Source organism: Galeopterus variegatus, unplaced genomic scaffold, assembly GCF_000696425.1.
Source record: "Galeopterus variegatus unplaced genomic scaffold, G_variegatus-3.0.2 Scaffold1614, whole genome shotgun sequence".
Classification (NCBI taxonomy): domain Eukaryota; kingdom Metazoa; phylum Chordata; class Mammalia; order Dermoptera; family Cynocephalidae; genus Galeopterus; species Galeopterus variegatus.
The window spans coordinates 215,553-224,992 of NW_007727725.1; positions in this window are offsets into that span (position 1 = coordinate 215,553).

Below are 9,440 nucleotides of genomic sequence, written 5' to 3' on the forward strand. Positions count from 1 at the left end.
TAATACTAGGCTTTAGACTAATAACTTTAAAAAAAAATAGCATGCCTCTTAAATCATGTAGAAAATAAAAAGGGGAGTTAATGCCATTGTTACAATAATACTCGCTTTTATAATTGCCCATCCCATGTATTTCTCTTTACTGAGATCTTTTTTTTTTTCTTTCTTTTTTCTGACCGGTAAGGGGATTGCAACCCTCAGCATGGTGTGGTCTGCACCACGCTCAGCCAGTGAGTGCACCAGCCGTTCCTATATAGGATCCGAACCCACGGCCTTGGAGCTACCAGCGCTGCACTCTCCTGAGTGAGCCACGGGGCTGGCCCTTTACTGAGATCTTTATTTCTTTATACAACTGTCTAACATCCTTTCATTTCAACCTGTAGGACTCCCTTTAGCGTTTACTGCAGGGCAGGTCTGGTGGTAATGAACTCCCTCAGCTTTTGTTTATCTGGGAATGTCTTAATTTCTCCCTTACTTTTAAAGAAATAGTTTTGCTGGATATAGGCTTTGTGGTTTTAGCTTTTTTCTTTTAGCACTTTGAATACATCATCCCACTGCCTTCTGGCCTCTGAAATTTCTAGTAAGAAATCTGCTGATAATCTTGACGATCACTTGTATGTAAAGAGTCACTCTGTCTTGCTGCTTTCAAAATGCTTTGGCTTTTGACAGTTTGATTACAATGTGCCTCAGTGTGGGTCTCTTTGAGTTCACCCTACTTGGAGTTCATTAAGCTTCTTGAATGTTTGTATTGATGTCATTCATCAAATTTGTAAAGTTTTCGGCCATTGTTTCTTCAAATGTTCTCTTTGCTCCTTTGGTTCTCTCTTCTTCTAGGACTCCTACGATGTGTATATTGGTCTGTTTGATGGTGTCCCACGGGTCTCTTAGTCTCTGTTCACTTTTCTTCAACAGTTTTTCTTTCTGTTCCTCATACTCACTAATTTTCATGGTGATATCTGTTCACTGATTCTTCTGCTAGTTCAAACCTGCCTCTGAATTCCTGTAGTGAAATTTTCATTTCACTTATTATACTTTTCAGCTCCATAATTTCTTTTTGACCTCTTTTAGGTTTTCTAGCTCTTTACTGATATTTCCATTATGTTCATGCATAATTTTTTTTGAATTTCTCCACATCTTCTTTAGTTCTTTGAGCATCTTTAAGACAGTTGTTTTAAAGTCAGTGTCTGGTAGATCCACCATTAGATCTTTCTCAGAGACAGTTTCTGTTGGTTTATTTTTTCCTTTGAAATAGGAAAGAAAGTTCCTGGTTTGTTTGCCTGCCTTGTGATTTGTTGTTGTTGTTGAAAGCTGGATGTTAGAATCCAATAATGTGATAGCTCTGGAAATCAGAATCTCCCCTTCCCCGGGGTTTGATGTATCTGTATTTTGCCTTGTCTTTTTGATTGTTGTAGGCTGTCTCTGTGCCAAGGATAAGCCTGAAGTGTAAACTTAAGGTCTTCTCAGGTCTTTTCTGAGACTACACTTTCCCCTGGGCATGTGCAATTACTTTTTAATTTCCCCTTTACATGTGGTTGCTTTTGAATGTGCTAAGCTTCAATGTCTGGCTCCCAAAAGGTAAAAAAGAGAAAACTAAAAAGGGAAAAATGTGCTATCCCTTTGAATCCCCTGTAAGTTATTTTAGCCAGAGAGGGAGGGGCTTGCAACAGTGGGGGTAGGTGCAACAACGACGGCCATGTCAATAGACTGAGGAAAATAGGTATCATACAAGGTATCTTCTTAGCCCACCCACGATGGAGTGAAGGTAGAAATCAATAACAGAAAGAAACAAAAAATCACAAATTTGTTGAAATTAAACAATGCATTCTTAAACCAATGGATCGAAGAAGAAATCACAAGGGAAATTAGAAAATACTTAGAGATGAATGAAAATGAAAACACAAATTACCAAAACTTATAGGACATAGGAAAGCAGTGCTAAGAAGGAAACTTATAGCTATAAATATTTACATTAAAAAACACGAATGGGGCCGGCCCGTGGCTCACTCGGGAGAGTGCGGTGCTGATAACACCAAGGCCACGGGTTCGGATCCCATATAGGGATGGCCGGTTGGCTCACTGGGTGAGCGTGGTGCTGACAACACCAAGCCAAGGGTTAAGATCCCCTTACCGGTCATCTTTAAAAAAAAAAAAAAAAGAAACACAAATGATGTCAGATCAACAACTTAACTTTACGACTTAACAAACTAGATAAAGAACAAATTAAACCCAAAGCTAGAAGAAGAAAGGAAATAATAAATATTAGAGGAGATAAACAAAATAGAGAATAGCAAAATAATAGAGAAAATCAATTAAACCAGAAGCTGGTTCTTTGAAAGGACCAACAGAATTGACAAACCTAAGTTAGACGAACTAAGAAAAAAAGAAAGAAGACTCAAACCACTGAAATTGTAAATGAGAGCAGGGACATGACTACCAATTCTACAGAAATAAAAAGGATTATAAGAGAGTACTAAGAGCAACCATATGCCAACAAATTGTATAACATACAGGAAATGGACAAATTCCTGGAAACACACAACCTACCAAGATTAAACCATGAAGAAATAGAAAATCTGAATAAATCTATACATAGTAAGGAGATTGAATCAGTAATTAAAAATCTCCCGACAAAAAAAATCCTTAGACCTGATGGCCTCACTGATGAATTCTACCAAACATTTAAATAAGAACTAACATCAATCTATTGGGCCGGCCTGGTGGCGCACTGGATAGTGCGCCGCTTGGGAAGCGCGGCGGTGCTCCCGCCCGAGGGTTCGGATCCCACATACAGACCGGTTCCCGCTCACTGGCTGAGCGAGGCACGGGGGCAGCACCGAGGGTTGCGGTTCCGTTGCCGGTCCCCGGTCCGGTACGGGGGCAACACTGAGGGTTGCGATCCGTTGCCGGACACAGAAAAAGACAAAAAAAAAAAAAAAAGAACTAACATCAATCTATCTCAAAATTTTCAAAAGACATGGAAAGGAGAAAACACTGCCTAACTCCTTCTGTGAGGCCAGCATTACCTTGATACCAAAGCCAGACAAAGATACTACAAAAAGAAGAAAACTACAGACCAACATCCCTTATGAACATTGTTGCAAAAAACCACAAAATACAAGCAAACTGGATTCAGCAGGATATTAAAAGGAGTATATACCATGACCAAGTGGGATTTATTCCTGGAATGCAAGGATGGTTTAACATATGAATATTGATCAATGTAACATACCACATTAACAGAATGAAAGAGAAAAAAACACATAATCATCTCAATTGATGTGAAAAAGCATTTGACAAAATTCAACACCCTTTCATGATAGAACACTCACCAAACTAGGAATAGAAGGAAACTACCTCAATATAATAAAAGTCATATTATATGAAAAACCCACAGTGAACCTCAGTGAAAGACTGAAGGCTTTTCCCCTAAGGTCAGGAACAAGGCAAGAATGTCTGCTTTCACCATTTCTATTCAACATAGTAATAGATCCTAGCCAGAGCAATTGGGCAAGAAAAAGAAATAAATGGCATTCAAACTGGAAAAAAAGAAGCAAAATTATCTCTGATATTATGTTACATGTAGAAAACCCTAAAGATTACACAAAAAAACTGTTATAACTAATAAATTCACAAAGTACCAGGATACAAAGTCAACACTCAAAAATCACTTGCATTTATATGCATTAACAATGAACAATCCAAAAAGGAAATTAAGAAAACAATCCCATTTACTATAGTATCAAAAAGAATAAAGTACTTAGAAATTATCATAGGAAGTGAAAGACTTGTACAATGAAAACTACCATGCATTTCTGAAAGAAATGAAATAAGATATAAATAAAAGGAAAGACAGCCCAAGTTCATGGATTGGAAGACTTAGTATTGTTCAGAGGTCAATAGTACCCAAATCAATCTACAGATTTAATGTAATCCCTATTAAGATTTTTTTTTACAAAAATAGAAAATCCATCCTACAATTCATATGGATTCCCAAAGGAACCTGAATAGCCAAAACAATCTTGAAAAAAAAAAAGAAAAAAGAACAAAGCTGGAGGACTAACATTTCCTGATGTCAAAACTTACAACTATAGTAATCAAGCAGTGTGGTATTGGCATTATAAAGGTACAGTAATCAACACAGTGTGGTGCTGGCATAGAGACAGACTTACAGACCAATGGATAGAATAGAGTACAGAAATAGACCCTTGTATATACGGTCAAATGATACTCAGTGAGGGTTCCAAGACCATTCAATGGGGAAAAGACATTCTTTTCAAGAAGTGGTGCTGGGAAAACTAGATACCCAAATACAAAAGAATGATGTTAGACCCTTACCTAACACCACATCCAAAAATTAACTCAAAACTGGTCTAAAATCTAAATATAAGACCTAAAACTTAAAAACTCTTAGAAGAAAAACATGGAGGCAATAACTTCATGACAATGGATTTGGCCATGATTTCTTACATGTGATACCAAAGGCACAGGCAACAAAAGAAAAAACAGAAAATTGGGCTTCATGAAAACTAAAAAAATTTATGTATCAAAAAACACTATTGGGCCGGCCCGGTGGCGCACTGCTACAGTGCGCCGCTTGGGAGCGCGGCGGCGCTCCTGCCGAGGGTTCGGATCCCACATACAGACCGGTTCCCGCTCACTGGCTGAGCGAGGTGTGGGCGCAACACCGAGGGTTGCGATCCCGTTGCCGGTCCTGGTCCGGTACGGGCGCGACACTGAGGGTTGCGATCCGTTGCCGGACATGAAAAAAAAAATAAACACTATCAACAGAGTAAAATGACAACCCAGAGAATAGTAGAAAATATCTGCAAATCTTGTATCTGATAAGGGATTTAATATCCAGAATACACACTGAACTCCTAAAACTCAACAACAACAAAAAGACCTGATTCAAAAATGAGCAAAGGACCTAAATAGACATGAACAAATAGTCAATAAACACACGAAAAGATGTTCAACATCCCTAATCATTAAGGAAGTGCAAATCAAAACTGCAGTGAGATACCACCTCACACCCATTAGTATGGCTACTATTAAACAAAACAAAACAAAACAAAACAGAAAATAGCAAGTGTTGGTGAGGATGTGAAGAAACTGGAGCCTTGTGCACTGTTGGTGAGAATGTAAAATAGCTCAGCCACTGTGGAAAACCGTGCAGCGACTCCTTAAAAATTTAAAAATAGAATTATCAAATGGTCCAGCAATTCCACTTCTGGGCATATACCCCCCGAAATGGAAACTAGGGTTGATGGAGTTTGGATGTGTTGTCCCCTCCAAAACTCATGTGGAAATTTGATCCCCAATGTGGCAGTGTTGGAAACTGATTGAGTCATGGGGGCAGGTCCCTCATGAATGAATTAATGCTCTCCCTGGGGGAGGGGGTATTAATGAGTGAGTTCTCGCTCTATTAGTTCCCACGAGAGCTCGTTGCTTAAAAAGACCCTGGCACCTTCTCTCTCTCTCTCTTGCTTCCTCTGCCACGTGATCCGCTTGTACCCGCAGGCTCCCTGCCACTTTCCACCATGAGTAGAAGCAGCCTGAGGCCTGTGCCAGATGCAGCTGTCCCAGAATCAGAAGCCAAATAAACCTCTTTTCTTTATAAATCACCCAGTCTCAGGTATTTCTGTTATAGCAACACAAACAGACTAAAACAAGGGTCTTGAAGAGACATATGTACACCCACGTTCATAGCAGCACCATTCGCACTAGCTAAAACACAGAAGCCTCCCAGGAACGGCGTCCAGCAATGATGAAAATATAAACAAAATGGGGTATAGACACACAATGGAATATTATTCAGCTTTAAAAAGGAAGGAAATTCTGACACATGCTACACCAGGAATAAACCTGGAAGACATTATGCTAAGTGAAATGAGCCAGTCACAAAAGGAAAAATACTGTGGGATTCCATTGGTATGAGTCACCTAAAGTGGTCAAATTCAGGGAGACAGATAGTAGAGCGGTGGCCACCAGGGGCTGGGGAAGGGAGGAGTGGGGAATTCTTGCTTAATAGGCTTTAGCTTTACAAAATGAAAAGAGTTCTGGAGAAGGTTGGTGGTGATGGTTGCATAACATACGACTGTACTTAATATCACTGAACTGTACATTTAAAAATAGCTACCATGGTATTTTATGTTACGTGTATTTTACCACAGGAATAAAAGCTCCTACAAATTAGTAAAAATTGAACACCTGTTAGGAACCTGGGGAAATCACAGCCAGGAAAGTCACAATGAAACTATAAATGGTCAGTGACCCAATGATGTTGTGCTGCCTGGAAATCAGACACGAAGAGCAAACCCACGCAAGACGTCGTTCTTCATCCATGAGATGGGCAAATAAAAGAGACACGTCCAATGTGGAGAGCCCCAGGGCCCTTCTCCACTTCTCTGGTGTGACAGCGGGCATGAAAGCCTTAATACTTTTCACACCCAGGGGCCCAGAGCGGAACCCCCACCTGCTCACTGCAGCATCTACAGCAGGCAGCAGGGGGCTCCACTGGGCCGGGCGGGCCTGCGTGCAGCCCGTGGAGAAGATGCTTCGCAACGTGGCTGATCCCCGCGTGCGGCCGAGGACAGGGCCGCCCCCGGGTCCTGCTCAGTGAGCAGCAGCCCATGACCCCTGCTGGGCGGGGAGTGCCTCACACAGACACCCCTCCCCCCTGCTTTGCATAAATGTGAGAAAGAGGCACAAGCGGACCGACTCATCGAAATAAGGGGCTGTGTTTAAAAGGAAGGAATCCAACCATCTGTGTTTTCTCTGAAACAATCACTAGAGCTGCGTTGGCTTTTCCATAAGGCATTTGAGGGGCTGTGTTTAAAAGGAAAGAATCCAACCATCTGTGTTTTCTCTGAAACAATCACTAGGGCTGCGTTGGCTTTTCCATAAGGCATTTTGTGGCTGTAAATATAGTCTGTCTCCACTCCATGCTAGGTAGGAAGTGAGGGTGCTTTAAAGGTTGGCCTTGTACAGTTGAGAAACGGATGCCCCCGAGAGAGGTGGGCCTGACAACCCCCCAGACCTTCTCCTGGACATGGTCTTCCCTGCTGCTGCCACCGCAGATGTCCCCAATCACTGCCCCCACCTGCCGGTGGTCATGGCTTCCCCACGCCACCTCACCAGCAAAGGCAAGGCAGCAAGGGGCTGTGTTTAAAAGGAAGGAATCCAACCATCTGTGTTTTCTCTGAAACAATCACTAGAGCTGCGTTGGCTTTTCCATAAGGCATTTTGTGGCTGTAAATATAGTCTGTCTCCACTCCATGCTAGGTAGGAAGTGAGGGTGCTTTAAAGCTTGACCTTGTACAGATGAGAAATGGATGCACCCGAGAGAGGTGGGCCTGACAAACCCCCAGACCTTCTCCTGGACATTGCCTTCCCTGCTGCTGCCACCGCAGATGTCCCCAATCAGTGCCCCCACCTGCCGGTGGTCATGGCTTCCCCACGCCACCTCACCAGCAAAGGCAAGGCAGCTTCAGGGTGGCCAGGGCGGCCACTGTCCACCAAGACCTGTGCACTCTGCAGAGGGGAGCATGGTGCACCCCACCCCCGGGCCCTCCCATCGGACTCAGAGTGACTTGGTGTCACCTGTGCTTAAGGGGTCCAGGGAGGCCCAGGCCTGCTTCCTGGCCACACCCTCCTGCCTCCAACTGGGAAAGGCAGACCAATCTTCCCTCCTGGGATCCCAAACGCCCCTCCTGGCCATTGGAAAGGAGGCAGGGCATAAACCCCAAATGGTTCTTTTTTTTTTTTTTTTTTGTTAAANCCCTCCCCCCTGCTTTGCATAAATGTGAGAAAGAGGCACAAGCGGACCGACTCATCGAAATAAGGGGCTGTGTTTAAAAGGAAGGAATCCAACCATCTGTGTTTTCTCTGAAACAATCACTAGAGCTGCGTTGGCTTTTCCATAAGGCATTTTGTGGCTGTAAATATAGTCTGTCTCCACTCCATGCTAGGTAGGAAGTGAGGGTGCTTTAAAGCTTGACCTTGTACAGATGAGAAATGGATGCACCCGAGAGAGGTGGGCCTGACAAACCCCCAGACCTTCTCCTGGACATTGCCTTCCCTGCTGCTGCCACCGCAGATGTCCCCAATCAGTGCCCCCACCTGCCGGTGGTCATGGCTTCCCCACGCCACCTCACCAGCAAAGGCAAGGCAGCTTCAGGGTGGCCAGGGCGGCCACTGTCCACCAAGACCTGTGCACTCTGCAGAGGGGAGCATGGTGCACCCCACCCCCGGGCCCTCCCATCGGACTCAGAGTGACTTGGTGTCACCTGTGCTTAAGGGGTCCAGGGAGGCCCAGGCCTGCTTCTTGGCCACACCCTCCTGCCTCCAACTGGGAAAGGCAGACAAATCTTCCCTCCTGGGATCCCAAACGCCCCTCCTGGCCATTGGAAAGGAGGCAGGGCATAAACCCCAAATGGTTCTTTTTTTTTTTTTTTTTGTTAAATAGGCATGAGATGGCCTCCAAGCCAGAACCTTTTGATTGGAAGAAAAACTACAGGAAAATCTGTGATCTCAAGCCACGTTTCTGGATATCAACCTAAAAGTGAAGATTCTCCCTTTGGGACACTTGGGTGGACTTGGGACCCGGGCCCTCTGCACACCTGAGGCTCCACTGCAGCTGTTCTGTGTTGTTACTACTGCCAACAGCAATGGTCTCAGGGGTTGTCCCCTCCATGGTAGCTGAACCTGGGGGGGTCTCCCCCACGACTAGGCCCTCTCAATCAGCCCTCTTAGTGTCCCCCTGAACAGGCTCTAGGGACTGGGGGATGCCCTGTGGTGGGCTCCAGCCCTGGGTGTGGGGGACAGCAATTGGGGGGACAGGGTGGGGGTGTGACCTGTGTTCCCCTCCCTGCCCTTGCCCCTCTCTGCGAGGCTCCTTCCTGACCCACCCTTCCTTCCTTCCCTCCTGGGTCCTGGGGAGAGGGGCTGGCACCCCTGGAGACCCTGTGACAGTTCCAAGTCGGGGGTGGTGGCGGTGTCTTCTCATGGGGTGGGGGGACTGAAGCCCCTCAACCCCTGAAGATGTCCTCCAAACCAGAGATAAGATCAAGTCTCCCAGGACCCGGCCTGGGTCTGGCTGCAGATGCTCGGCCCTTCGGGGGTTTGGTGGCCTGCGGAGGTGCCGGACAGGTCTCGGGACTGCCCCAGCAGCCATCCGGAGCGCTTCGGAGCCTTAGCACCGAGCAGGAATAGAGGGGGACCCCTCCCCAGACCGGCTGTGCCGAGGAGAGGCCCGTGGAGGCAGCCGGACGGCGCCGCGCGCCCATCTTCAGCTCTGCACCCCCGGTCCCCAGGGCACAGGCCGCTTGGGGACAGCAGCGCGCGGCGAAGGCGCGGTTGTGGAGAGACTTGAGCGGGGCCCCGCGCTGAAACGTGGGGCTGCACGGGGGACCCGTCACCGCACCGGGGAGCCGAGTCCCGGG